This window comes from Anser anser (genome assembly GCF_964211835.1).
Source record: "Anser anser genome assembly, chromosome: 17".
Taxonomy (NCBI): domain Eukaryota; kingdom Metazoa; phylum Chordata; class Aves; order Anseriformes; family Anatidae; genus Anser; species Anser anser.
The window spans coordinates 5,204,865-5,219,394 of record NC_139738.1 but is presented as its reverse complement, the minus strand read 5'-3'; the positions used below and the strand labels follow the sequence as shown (position 1 = coordinate 5,219,394).

Sequence of the window (14,530 nt, the reverse complement as noted above, 5' to 3'; positions counted from 1 at the left end):
GGGCTGATTAGATTGAGATGAGATTGTGTCTTTTAAGCAGCTGGGGTCGGCCATCCAGGTGTGGTGGTGCCCCAGCTGCCGCTCAGCGAGCCCAGCCCCATTGCATACAGAGGGATGCACCTGGCTGGGAGCTCTGTCAGGGAGGAAAATCACTGTGCGCTAGTTGGGACCCCAGCAGCGGTGACAAAAGGCCCCTCTGAGCTCCACACGTACTGGTGGCAAGTGGGTGCTGACGGCTGCCTTTGCTCTGGAGCTGCAAATAGCTTCAGAAAGCAGGCGGAAGCCATGGAAGCAGGAGTGGTGCTTCTGTTGGCTGCGCACAAACGGCCTTCTTGTTGCAGCGAGCAAGCAGCAGCGCTGTAGCTTTCTCTCTTACAGCTCCTGCTGGCGCAGTTACTAATTCTTGCCTATTAAGGCAAAAGTAACCCACGGTAATGCCAGAGCAGTGCTCTCAGGAAATGCTTTCCCTGATTTTGTGCTCTAGGTTCCCAGAAAAATGCCAGCCAATACACAGGCAGAGCAAGGCTAGCATAAAATATCACCCACTTGTTTTAGCTTGCAGAATTAGCAGCAGACACGGCATACTTGGAGGATTTAAGTTAGTGGAGTTTGTCATTGTGATTATATACAGGAGTCTTGCCTTTAGAAGCTGAAAATCAAGGTTCAAAGCACAACACCGTGTAGTATCTGACATCTTCACCATCTTGTTTGATTGGTACCTGTGGGAACTGCCAAATGTTTGCATCTTGTACACAGAGAATGCAAAAATTAACTTCATTCTGTTTTGTTTGGCAGAGTCACATCACACCATCTGCAAGTCACCTCCCTAGTCTTTCTGGACCATCCACAGCAGAGCCTGGGAAGATTTTCCGCCCGTGATTCTCAGAGGTATCTAGTCAGTTCCCAGAGCTAAGTTCCTGGTGAAGATGTGGCAGGTATCTTCCAACGGAATTTGTTTTCTTTTACAGTATACTGGAGCTGGGATTCAGAGACTTTTTTTTTTTTTTTTTTCTCTAGATTGTCTAGTAACTCCCAGCACAGGAGTGTGAACTTCCATCAAAACATATTGTCATAAAGCAAAGCACTAAATCCACAGATGGGGAGCTGTGCTAGAGAGCTAGCTTCAGGTCCTTAAAATTGCAGTTGTTGGTGTATGACAGAAACTTTAAATACTGAATACAAACATGAGCATTTACACTGGAAGTTAGAAATAGAATCCTTCAAAGGCAAAGCCATAGGTGGCTTGGGGAAGCTGTGGCAACTGTTCCTGTAAGATCTGGAATAGTGTGAAGGACAACTTTGGCAGAGTTCGTTTAAAAGCTGTTTTGTTGGGTTTTTCCTTTTTTTTTTTTTTTCTTAAGGAGTGGGCAGAAAGGCAGGGGTATTTTTTCTTGCTGTTTCTGAGCCATGCACACTGAAGCAAGAGCTCAAGTGTAAGACAAAGACTGTTTTTAAAATGGTTTGGTTGTACTGCCTGCTTGGTGATATTTTTTGAAGTACATTTGCTGAAGATTTATGTAAAATCTATCTTTTGTCTACTTAAAATACGTCAAATGGATGTACAGGGGAAAATTTAATGCATATGGGTTTTCATTATTTTAAATCATTTGCAATATAAGTGATTTACTGTGACATCAAACATTTGTTCTTTGGCTGTCCACCATAAATTGAGGTCCACCCAAATTTCCACTCCTAGCTATATTTCTGCATTCCCTCCCCCAGTATCTATAACCTCAGTTCCGTGATTCTTCATGTAAATGACTTTCAACAAGGAAAGGAGGAGAACACATAATTTGCCTTAATACAGGTAATTTTGAACGAAGAGCGAGACCTTTACATGAGAAATAGTTGACAGCTGCGGAAAGGGGAGAACTAATGCATGTAGAAGAGAAAGTCATTCCTGATGAGAGTGGTGAGAGCTACTGATCAACCAGATGTGACCAAATGGACTTTTTGTGCAGTTGAAACTGCCAGGGGTGATAGACTTCTATCTTTCGCTTTCTGAGTTTTTTCATGTCTTTTTAGTGTCGTTACGTTTATAATGCAATTAATCCAACCCCGACCAGTTAACGTTACAGGCAACCATTTGGAAATCTGAGGTAAGCCAGTTTGCCCAAGGTCATTCTGAAAGTCCACAGTGAAAAACTGGTGACACCTGACACCCAGAATTGTGCTTTCATGACAAACCTTCTCCTAACAGCTGTAAAAGCCTTGAGACACTCAGACTTTTTGAAAGACCTTGTGGGAAACCACATTTGTTATAACTTTTACTGGTTGTGTCATGTCAGTTAATAGGACACAGACCTTTGGACCCATCGGTAGCCTGTATTTGAAGCCTTCCCAGCTCAGGAGTTACTGAAAATTGGTGCTGCGTGGTAGCTCTTCAGCAGCCTACACTACAAGAATTAAACACCTGAACTCAGCCCAGTTTCTCATCCACGGATGTCTTCTCAAAACCTACTAAGTTAGCAGACTGTGTTGAGATCCTAATTTCTATACATTCAATTGAAAGACAGTTCAGTTTGAATCAAACATATTCTTGCAAGCTTCCCCTACCTATACCACATATCTAAGCTTTGTGATGACTTCCTCCTGCTGCCAAAGGATTTCACTATGATTGCCTACTCATGCCTTTTCAATAAGGCATCCCAAATATGAACTACCTAAAGATTTGTGGCAATTCTGAATGATATTATAAACTTCAGCAGCATTCTAAAGGGAATCTCACTTCTGACATCCAGACTATCTGCCGAATCCTACAGCTACAACTGTCTGACAATCACCATTTACATATTTGATGTCTTTCCCACAATGCTAGTCCTAAACAGCCCTGCCAACAATCTTAATCCTGAAGTCAGAGCAGGTTTAGATGCTGTGGTGGGCCTGCATGCGCTCATCTTCATTCTAGCCTCCACTGGCTCTGCTACTGCAAGATCCAATTCAGAAAAACGTTAGCACAGTTCTGATTTATGTGCAGAAGAGCAAAGGAGAGCAGAAGCTTTTAGTATCTTGGGAAGTGGTTAGGAATTAAGGCCAAAGAAAGGACAGTCATGTCCATTATATCCTTAAAAAAAAAAAAAAAATTAGACCGAAAGTCCTGGCTGCTGAACCGTGCCTGGGCTGGCAGATGTTCACAGCTCTCTTGGCAGATACTGTAGAAAGCTAATGGGCCCATTTAGATCCCCTCCCTTACACAATGGCATTGAGATGGTTTTGCAGTTGCGAGGTAGGCCTGGCAGGGCTGTAATAACAATTTCAGCATTTTTCCTGAAATGAAGTTAGGGAATACATTTAATATTTTAACAGCTCCGATGATCTCAACAGGAATCTCCACTGAACCTAGCACTTCATTCCAGATGTGGCTGAGGGAAGGAAATCTCATGTGAAGTGCAAGGCTGACACCTGGAGGGGACTGCTGAGCTGCAGCTAAGCAAACCTGGAGGAGTCAGACAGGGATTCTGCAACGCACAGCTAGAGTTAGGAAAGCTCAGAGGAGATGGCAATATCCTAGGTTTTGGAATTGCTCTTTTGTAGTGAAGGTGTACTTTAGATATTCTTCCCTCTCCCCTTCTTGAACAAAGAAAAACCCAGATTTCTATGTCAGATTTTCCATGTATATTTTTTAGGAGTGGAGAAGAGCAAAGAAGCAGACTCCGGATCACCTAGTTCTTCACTTCTTCCATGTTCAGGAATACTTAGATCAAAATTTATCTGTCCCAGTAAGCTGCTACAAACAATGCAGGGTTAGTTTTTCAGTCATTCATCGTGAAGTATTTGAATCACTACATGTCAGACTTTCTGCTGCTTCTTCACCATTTGTGTACCTGTGCTGTGAGTTTCTGGAGTACAGCCTTGCAGGGCAATTCCTGCTGTCACAGCTGCAGCTGGCAGGATTGGTGTTAGGTGCAGCACGGTCTTTTCATGTCTGTCTCTGTCACCATGCACAGTGAAGCTTTTCTTGAAGCTGACCTAATCAAGGAAACACAAGACAGCTTCTGGGACGAAGTCTTCATGCCTTTGGAGGTTTGCTTCCCAGCCTGGCAGTCACCCATTCACAGCACTTACTCAAACCTTCTCAGTAATCTTTCTCCTCTGCCAGGAATCATCTCAGTATTTGTGAAAGCTGTTTTTTCTCGATCTAATTTTAGAATATGTTAATAACTGAGTTATTTACTGAGCTGGCATTACCATACACTTAGTATCTCAGGAACCCAAAGATTGTATGTCCATTACATCTTCTTAATTCTCTTTGTCATTACCAGTGTGGTTCCAATCACCATTAAATTCGCTTAGCAATAAGTAGTTGTTTATAGAAATGGACAAAAAGTTACAGTTATTTTCAGAATTCTGCCAATTCACCTGCAGCATACCTTCCTCAGCCTCCATATGTCTTCACTGGTACACCTCAATCCTAACTGACTACATCTTTCTCTCCTAGCCATCAGACCCATAAAATACCACCAATATTAAGTTCACCCTGATGAGCATACTAAACTACTCCACATACATTCCCCACACAGATCAGCTTCATCAGTGAGCCATCAGAATACTTGCTTGCTCCAGGCAATGGGGAGTAGAAGAGAGGCAAACTGCCAACTTCAGCAGTAAGACAAGACATTCAGTGTGCTGGGGGTGCTTCTTTTCAGCCCAGAAACCTGAAAAGTATAACACCGCCCCTGTGGCTCCTGTTTCTCCAGCGTTTATTAACAGTGACATGATTCTAAAGAGGCAATAACATCTTTCCTCCTCCTCCACCCCAACAATATTGCCGACGCTGGATTGTCAGTTATGCTGAATTACACTGGATCACTTGTGGTTATTCAGCAATGTAGACAAATACCAATTCAAGATCAAGGGTGAACTGTGGCCACTAGACTTGTTTCACTTGTGACTCATTCCAGACTTAACACCTGGCTCTCGCTGACATTTTATTAACCCAATTTGTCATCCTCCTAACCCCCATTATCCAACCCAGGCAGATTATTTACTTTGAAAAGATGTGTAGATAGAATGCACGCAAATCATAAATAGATCCAGGTGCCATAGCTAAATTCCAGAGGGAGCTATGGTCACAAGATACATGTGCTAGTCGAGTAACTTATATCCTAGATACTTTCAAACTCAGTGACATTCTCCCTGTTTATATATTGTCTGGACTGTCACTCTTACAAAGCAGTGAGCAGCCTGGCACATTCTTCAGGCCTGCGCATAGTCCTAAAGTGATCAGCAAAGGTAAATTTAAGCATATATCTAAAGTTAAGCACGCGCTAAAATATACTCTTGTTTTGAGTCTGAATCAGTGACTAGCCCCTGCTAAGCCACTCCCTTTGAATCTTTGCATTTGTCCCAAAATAAAGCATTCACGTCAAGAAACAGCTTGCTACCTTCTAGAGAATTCATCATTTCCAGTTTGCAAGCTTGAGGAGAGAAATCCAGGAAGCGTCAATAAATCCACTCTGACAGCAGAGTAAAGCACTGCAAAAGGAGTAACATGTCAGTGATGTGACTTAATTTCCCAGAGAAAGATCCTCTTCTTTATAGGTGAAATAAAAGTGCCAGCAAAGTCAAATAGCAGGAATTGTCACACTTGATTGACTCTCAGGACAAAAAATAAAAAGGCAAGGTAAATTATGTGTTTTTACATATAGCAGGTAATATCAGACACTGAGAATCTGTGCACAGCAGTATGATAAAGGCGTGTGTTCCCACATCAGCATTCATTTAATCAGCATGTTTTAAACAAAATGAAGGTTACGTGCCAAGGAGCTTTACGATTTGGTGGGATTCACAGATTGGACATGAGGGGGCAGTCTTATCTGCAGTTTATTGATGGCAAAACTGCTGTGCAACATCGAGGCAGGGCGATTATGGGCAGTTTGCTTTGGAGTCCCAGGTTGCAATGTCAAGAGCTGGAGCTTTGCCTCTTTCCAAAGAAGGGTCTCATCCAGGCTTTTCAGACCTCTTTATTCGAAGGTGAACACGGTCCCTTTAAATAAGCAGAGATCTCAGTCCGAATGGGGAATGAAGCCCAGGCTACCAACAGTTATGAAACCTCTCTTTTTGAGCTTACAGGCTTAGGGGCCGCTGCTACACTCTGAGGTTAATAATCAGTTTTAATATTCACTTAGGGGGCTGTAAAAAAAGAATGAAAATTTCCTAATTTGAAAATGGACTTGATTGGCAGCTTTATTATCTCTGTAAGGTGCGTGGCATTCCACACAATCAAGTCGTTTTTTAAAATAATCTCACTGCTTAAGTCGTACACGCTGCTAATTGCATTTTAATAAGTCTCTTTAAAATCTTTCCATATTTTTTAATATCCTAATATTAGATAAGTGATTGCTGGGGACACTGGAGGGCACTGAAGTTTATAGAAAGAGGAACACCATAATGAAGCTTTATTGGGATGGCATCACCAAACAATTGCTGTGATAGCAACACTCCCAAGCCTGGAAAAGTGCCAAACATTCCCCCTGGAACTGACTCAGACACTAGCCTCTCTGGCTCAGGACTGACGCAGAAAATGGATGCTTTCTGGTTCATAAAATGGCCTCTTTCCGGCTTGGAAATGACTGAGGAACTGTCCACTTTTGATTTGGAAAAAACTTGGGAGCTGATGTTTCTCCATAGAACAAACGACTTTGAAACTCACCTCTTCTGCTTTGAGTTATGGCTTGAAACTAACTGTAAGATTTTTTATTTTTTATTTTTTAATTTGACTAGGATGAGACAGAAAAGGTGTTTTTTTTCTTCCTTAAAAACTAAAAACAAAAACAAAACAAAACAAAACAAACAAACAATAAAACCAACACCACAACTCCATCCAATAGCAGAGGTTGTGAAAGGTTTCAATGGGAATTAGAAAACCACTGTTTTCAGGTGGAAAGATAACCTTCCATCTCAAAGATCAAACCCAGTTAAGATGGGGAGTATTTGGAAAAAACATACTACAGCATGGGGTCATTGGGTATCTATACCTTATGCAGGGAAGATGGAACAGCATTCAAGAATACCAGTAGCAATACAGACTTGATCCCTCTAAAATTAAAGAAAAAACTCTAAAGACAGTTGGACTGAACTGACAAAGTCTAGATTCAAACGCTCCAAACTACAGAGAATTTCAAACTCTGATTCAAGCTGGACCCTGCACGTGCATCCACAGGGTCAGTTATTGCATCAGTTACAAGCCAGTGGTGCAAGAAGGTGCCCCACAACATCTCACATGCAGTGTCCAACCATTTTCCATCTGAATTCTGCCTTGAGATTCAGTGACGTGTTCCCTATGTATGCCAATTGTGTTTCTCCCAATTACAACTGTGTTGGACAATTGATGTCATTTTCAGTGTAATTTAGTAGCATCATCCATGTAGAAAAAGAGGAAAAAAAGTAATCCCAAATTAACATAGCCAGAAGCCAAATTAACATAGTGTAGAAGACAGCATAACTGGCTTCTATGAACCTTCACCAAGATAAAGGGACGTTTTTTGCCAAAACAAAATGGAAATGCCAAGTTTTACATTATATTGTATTTTGTCCTCTGCAATTCCAGTTTATTGGGACCTTGGATAAGAAAATTCTTTTGAGAACAAGTGACTAATATATTGCCTGTTCTTATATATTTTTTCCTTAATCTCATCCTCTGAAATCATACTATAATAAATCACAATGTCAACTTTATTTTAAGAAATATAGAGCTTCCAGTAGTTTCCTAGCAGCAAAGAAAATGTTCTATCTTCTTAAAGATTCAAAACCTAGGAAACATAAACAGAGTGCTTAATTGACTTTTTTTTTTAAGTCTCAATATTCAGGTTGTTTTGCAGAACCCAGCTATATGAGTTTTAATACTTGAAATGGGCAATACTGATATAAATATCTTGCATTAGTTTGTTTGAAAGTGAGCCATTTTCTTACTAACTGAAGATCTGTTTGTCTCTCCGCATATTTCTTCTGTACATCATCAGACGCTCCTTGGACTCAGTCCACAGTATCTTTAGGTCTGATCTTATTCCCACTGAAATCCAAAGGAGTTCTGCCACTAACTCCCAGTTAAAAGTGGGATCAAGACCTGGCCACTGTAAAGGATGAGTAGGAACAGGTTGTATATTAATACTAAATTTCGTATTACTAGTTGTGTTATTTTCTGGTTTTAAGGTGAATGAGATACAACTGTAAAGAAAACAATATTCCCGAAATTAGCTGTTAAAAAGAAAAGAGTTGTCAGTTTGCAAAATTTCCTGTCTTCCTTCTCTTCTCCCTTTTTTCTTTCCCTTCTGAAAACGAGAGCAGAAGGTCTCATCCCGCACTGACAGGCTGGGAGGCACATGTTCAGCGAACTTCTGCACAGGAAGTGAATGTCCAGGTCATATTTATCCCTTTTCATGTGGTTCTTTTAATCCCCCAGATTGAGTTTCAGAAGAGTTTTACAGTTTCAGTTTTACAAAGCAAACCTTCCTTTAATGTTGGCATTTTAAAGAAAAAGCTTCAGTCAAAACATGTGTGTTTTACATCAGCCAGATGTGATGTTTGGGGGAGCAGGCCACAATGTGGCAGCCAGCTCTGCTCCAGCAGCCAGCTGGGTTGGCGCTGGACCTTGAGTGGGAGCTACTGGTTGCAGCCTGGGGATCGGCCTCCTGGCTCTCTCCACTAGGAGAAACAATAACAAAAAAAAGTTCCTAAGCAAAGCTGAAGTGTAGAGTCTGGTCAGTGTTGCTAATGACTTGCATACCAATAATCTAGACGGACACAACAGAATACAGCCGCACTGCACACAAACTCATGACTTCAAAAGTCAATTTATTCTTAAGTTAAAGAGGAGGGGGCAAAAACAAAACAAAACAAAAAAATGTTAAAGAAAAATGAGGTGCTGAAGGTAGCAGAGGTATGCTGACATGCTATTCAGCACTGCACTGGTAGTCAATGACTACTCTAGAAGTAATTTTTCTACATTTTCTTTTCCCTGACTATCACCATCTCTGTAACCTGCTGCTTCCAGAAGCTCATTTTTGTAATTTTAATTGAAAACTAAACAATAAAATGCACTATAGAGGCCTATAACCTCACCAGACTGCAACTTACCAGTTGTAAGTTACACCAGTCTATAACTTACCAGACACACAACCTCAGCTGGGCAGGGCAGGTCCTTTTTTTTTTTTTTTCTTTTTTTGAGCTTTCCTCGCTAAATCTCAGCCATCTGTGACAGGGTGGGGGCCTTGCTTCTACCTTCAAAAGCCTTTCCTGGAAGCCCTGCCTTGGTAAGGTTAAAATTTGCACTGGAGAAATAGATCCTAGTAGCTAGGGCTGTGTCTAATGGGTCAACGCTGCCTCAGGGCTGCTGCCCTGTGAGGCAGGGTACACCCTAGGGGCCTGCTGTTTCTCTCTTTTTTTGCCAGCCCCACAGGGTTGTTAACTCTTGGTGCTGGAGCACAGGGGAGTACTGGTGTCCGGCCTTGTTATCTGTGCAGGAGCCTGAGTTTCCTCATCTGCACAGCTCCCTGTTGGTGCCTCAGTGAGTGAGGAGCGGGGCACTCCCTGGCCCTGGCCGCCGTTTTGTGGCTCTGAGAGCTCCCTGGGGGGGTGCCTCAGGGCTTGCTGCTGCTCTGTGCTGGAGCAGTTATGGAGGAGCTGGGGTAGAACTGAGAAATCCCAGGTCTGAAAATCCACTTTATTGCCTCTGAGGACAACAGGTTTCTTACCTGTTTTCTTCTGTCTGCTTGTCAGTTTTCTTCAGGCAGGGTAGGCCCCCAACCTCTGAAGGCAGCCTGTGCAGAGCTCCCTGCACCCTTGCTTTGGGACAGCCTGAGGAGAGACTCCTGCAAATGTCACTCCTGGTGTCCCACCAAGCCTGGTAACAGCTGGGACAGACTGAGGGGGGGTTGGTTAGTGTGAGGGTCCTGCCTGCGTGGTGTGCGTGCGGCCATTGAGGTTCCCTGCAGAAGCAGCTCTGCACCTTGGCTCCTGCATCAGCAACAGGTGAGTATTTTATTTACCCAATTTCCAAAAATCTATCCCTAGCTAAGCATTTTCTTAATCAGTAAGTTGTAGGGCTCTCTTTTGAACTCTCTGGAAATAACAGCTGTGGTCTCTTGAGCTGATACCATTATTTTTTTCCTTTAAGTTTTGTGTCAATCCAAGGTCACTGGCCTCCAGGCCTGGGCTCTCCATTGATCTCCTTGAGTGATATAAATAGGTTTTCAACAGAGTTGCCTGCTTTCCTGACTGCAGTTAGGTATAGATTTTGTCTTTACTATGGCTAAATGGTATGGTCAGATGGCTTGTAGTAAATTCGGCAGGGGGTTAATTTAATGTCCGGGAGTCTGAGAGACTGGAGGGAGCTGGGCTGGAGTATGTTGCTTCTCTGGGGTAAATCTCAAGTTCATAGACACTACAAAATATTTTGTACGATATATCTTTTTATAATATGCTTGAAAGGAGCATATAGGACAATTTTATCCCTTTGGGGGGTGGGGCTGGGTTGAAGAGGATGGTGTTGTGGCACTTTGGATTATGTGAACTGGACCAACTGACTGCCTTTTTTCCTGGGAGCAGGTGAAAAACCATAAAGATGAGGAGAGCTGGGTAAATTATATGCATTGACTGGATTCGTTTAAGCTTTTTGGCACCGTGCCAGGGCTGCATTGAGTCATGGTGGACTGAAGTGTTTTTTAAAGGGTTTAGCAGGTACTCTATTTAAAAACAGATTTTGCGCAGAGTTGGTTGAATTTGTGTAAGCCTGCTGCAGTTTCTTACACAACCCATGTGTCTGCATCTTTCTTTGGCTGATAAATGTCTTGGTAGATAACACAAAGAAATAAATATAAACATGTGTGGTTGTGTTTCTCTTTTTTTCTTTTGAAGTGCATGAGTATCGAGAACCTGATTGTTATTTATCCTTCTTGGCTATTCCTCTTATCCCCACTCTAGGTTTTCTCATCTTAATAACTGACACTGTTGCTCTCAGGTTCTGTCTAGCATTTTTTTAATGTTCTCCAACAGAAGTCAAGCTTGAGCTCATGAGTGGCAGGACTTTGTGATGCTATCTTTTGGAAGTACTGATTACTAGCAATTCCGTCTGATGTCATTTGTATGTAGAACTCTGTACTATCTTTGTAAACTTATCCTGAAACAAGGAAGAGTGAGCAAGCTAAACTCTTCCTCAGGTGTTATGCCATTGAAGCTAGAGTATCCGCTGTGGATAACTGGATTAACGTCTGACTAAACTCTTGGGTAAAAATTGCTCTATCAGATGTAAGAATAACAAATATTGTGATAGGAAATTAATGTGCAAAAAAGTTAACTCCCTTTTCAGACTACTTCTTCCTCATACATTAGGAAGAGAGTCTTGGTGTGACTGACTAACGTGGGAACGAGGCTTTCCTTCATGCATCCGGATTGCAAAACACCTTCAACTATGAAAAAGGTCTAACGGATGGGGCCTATATTTAGGATATGGAGGATTAGTCCCTGTCTTTGCCACAGATTCTCTGTGACTGTCCATTTCATTCAATCTGCCTTATTTTTGCATGCAACAATCCTACAATGCAGAGAGGTAATAGAATAAAATCCATCAGTAGTTGTGAGGCACTCAGCTGCTGTGGTCAGATAAGTACCACAGTGAAGGAAATTCCTCTAAGCATCTATTAAGGACAGCACTTCACAGGGCTATTGCCCCTTCTATCCAAGGTGCATGAAGCATTCCATCAATGCTACTTGTACTCCTTCAATACCCACGAGAAGCAACGCATTATAAATCCCATTTTACAGATGGGCGAACTGACTTTTCCCCAAGTCCCAGAGTGGTTCAGTGACAGAACTGGGAATTGAACCATTAGACATTTTCCTCTTCATGACAGCTCTGCACAATCCCAGGACTCATTTATTTTCCCTATTAAAAAAGAAGTAAACAAGTATTTTCTTTCTGAGACCCGCTGAGAATGGGGGATTGGGGAAAAAATGGAAGTAAAATTAAAAATAAAATGACATAAGTCCCCCTTGGCCCTGAGTTGTCCAGTCTCCTTTACATTCACACTTCTCTTTGTTATGTTTCCTTGAAGTTGAACCTCCCTAGAGAAGGGAACCTCAGAGTTTCTGGTGCTGGGGAAGAAATGCTTCAAGAAAAAGAAAAATAATCGCAGCTGCAATGTTAAAAATAAGAAGCTAATCAAAGGCAGCCCATGTGGGCGCCACTTTCATCTCTCATCTTCAAAGAGGTGCAAACAAACATTGTCGGCGTGCCAAGCAGCAGCCTCGGCGGCTGACGATCCCATTACTCCTCCAGCGTCCACCCTCCCTTTCCATGCTGCTGAGCCTGTAGGCATGGGACTCCAGGATCACTGCCAAGGTGGGAACCTCTAGTCACCAGAGGGGAAGCCACATATGGAATTCCTCTGTGGATCCAAATTATTTCGTAACAAACATGCTTGCACCCTATAGATCATTCCTTGTGCTATTGCCTTTGGATCCTTTCTAGTAACAATAACAGCACCTTTCATTACCCAAGGTGCAGAAGAGCCGCTAGATCAGAGGTTTTGTCCTGGATTTTTTTACAAAGATTTGGTTATTAAAAATAATAGCCAGGCTCCAATGAAATCCAGATGCACTTAGTACAGTAGAAGAGTGTGGATTAGTAGTTAAAGCAGTGGCACTTAGGCAGTCTGCAGTACTGGTTTTACTTCCAACACTCTTGAGAACTTGCGCTGAAGTCAGTGTGGCTAACATCTTCGTGTCTGTTTACCCTGCATTTACATACCTTGATGTAAGCCTTGGCTGTGCCTGCACGCCCTAATATAGTCCCATGTAGTAATAATCTAGCTAGCTCTAAATACGCCGGTTAAGGTACCAAAACCAACTGATAATGGGATGCTCTGCGCAGGCTAACATAAGGTCATGGTATTCATGTTCAGTGTGTTAATGCTATGATATTGCTGCTTTTTCTGTAGTTAGAGAATTCAAAGAAAACTTGGGTTTCTGTATGTGTTGTATGGTGCAACACAGTTTACCCCATCTCAGATAAGAGGCCAAAGGATAGAGAAGGCAAGGGGACTGAACTCTTTTCCCCACTCTTGAGATTTTCAGTGGATGAGGGTGAAAAAGAAGTTCTGTTCATGCAGTCCTACCTCATTCAGGACAGAGATTAAACTTTGTGCGTGGTCACAGGTCTCCTACAGAGAGAAAATATCACTTTATGGCTAACTTCATGCATTGGATGAAGATGTAAGATCTATTCAACTCCTGCGCTCTGCCACTGGTCTTGGGAGAACTCTTGGGCTACTTCACCAGCTGCAAAACCCTGATGTTTTAGCTAAATGACTTTGAAAGCCGTACATTAAAAGAACTACGCATTATTTCTTAGAACTAAGCTGCATCTTGGTGCTAGCCAGAATCTTGGCAGAGAAGTTGCCTTCACCACCTTGTACCTGTCTGGGGCTTTCCTGCTCTGCTAACCTCATGAGCAACATTACAGTAGCTGCAAGAACAGTTCATTGGTGCGGTCATCCACTCACAGAAGCTCCGCGTTGTGTTCGCAAGGAAAGACTGGGAGATGGAGGGAGGGAGTAGAATTGGATCCAGCTCATCGTAATGAGGAAAGCCTGTCCCAGCCAGGGAAGGATTCAATTAGGAGGCCGGAGAAATATGGATGATACGGGGAGGGCACCAGGACATCTGGGGCTGCCACTGCTAGCAAGAATAAAGGTGCTTTGCATAAGAACAGGATGCAATCATAAGGGAAGAGAAATCTGCTCCCAAGTAGCACTGATTCCCCCTCCCCTCTACAGTGCACAACAAGGTACAGATTAGACCATTACACCCAGGGGAAGCCACAGAGTCGCACTCTTTTTCATGGACAGTAGCAGGAAATCAGTGGATTGGAACCAAATGGGAGGCCTGACTCAAAACAGATGTGACCCCAGGGAGATCAGAAATGCAGAGATGTTTTTGCTCTGACATATCCGCCAGTGTTGAGGATGGGGGAAGGCAGAGGGTGGCAGCAGCCGATTAGATGCTGCTGGATTATATCATACTGGTAACAGGCTGGCTGGGTGTCAGAGCTGGGTTTCAACAACAAGGAAAGGGTAGGGGACCATTATACTGCCTCATAGTCAAAGCCATGAACGCATCCCAAATTTTAGCTGGCTCGTCACCTGCTTCAGCAGCAAGACTTTGTGCTGGGACCTTTCCTGTCACAGCCATGCTCCTTGGGTTAACCACATGTGACTCACATGTCATGAAGCATTGCTGGCTAAAGGTACCCTCTATTTCCATTCAGCCTGCCTTATAGAATAATCTCAGTCTTAGTTTAGGTGGAATTTATGAAAATTAAAGCATAGAACTATGAGAACGTGCTGTGGAGTCCTTTTTAGGTACCAACAACACAACTTGTTGTGGCTGGACCTTAGATTAGCTCTTCTGTGCCTAGTTCTGACCCCTTACTTAACAGACCTCGTGAAGTGGTGTAGAATTGAACTGGGTGGACAGTTTACTAAAAGTCCCAACTGTAGAGTCCTGTGATTAGGTGAAGGTTTTTTTTTTTTTT

At 42.7% G+C, this 14,530-nt stretch overlaps 2 long non-coding RNA genes across 5 annotated transcripts; both read left to right on the top strand.

Moving 5' to 3' along the window:
• Window positions 1-130: 130 nt before the first annotated feature.
• On the top strand, window positions 131-1,774 carry LOC310882980. 2 transcript variants are annotated; one of them, XR_014573259.1, is made up of 3 exons: window positions 131-222; window positions 796-888; window positions 1,018-1,774. It is a non-coding gene; the product is annotated as an uncharacterized lncRNA (long non-coding RNA). The 2 variants fall into 2 exon arrangements; XR_014573260.1 differs by having other exon boundaries at window positions 220-431.
• Window positions 1,775-9,146: 7,372 nt separating this feature from the next.
• Window positions 9,147-13,993, top strand: LOC310882890. 3 transcript variants are annotated; one of them, XR_014573215.1, is made up of 3 exons: window positions 9,147-9,969; window positions 11,329-12,337; window positions 13,153-13,993. It is a non-coding gene; the product is annotated as an uncharacterized lncRNA (long non-coding RNA). The 3 variants fall into 3 exon arrangements; XR_014573214.1 differs by having other exon boundaries at window positions 12,051-13,993; XR_014573216.1 differs by having other exon boundaries at window positions 11,329-13,993.
• Window positions 13,994-14,530: the final 537 nt, after the last annotated feature.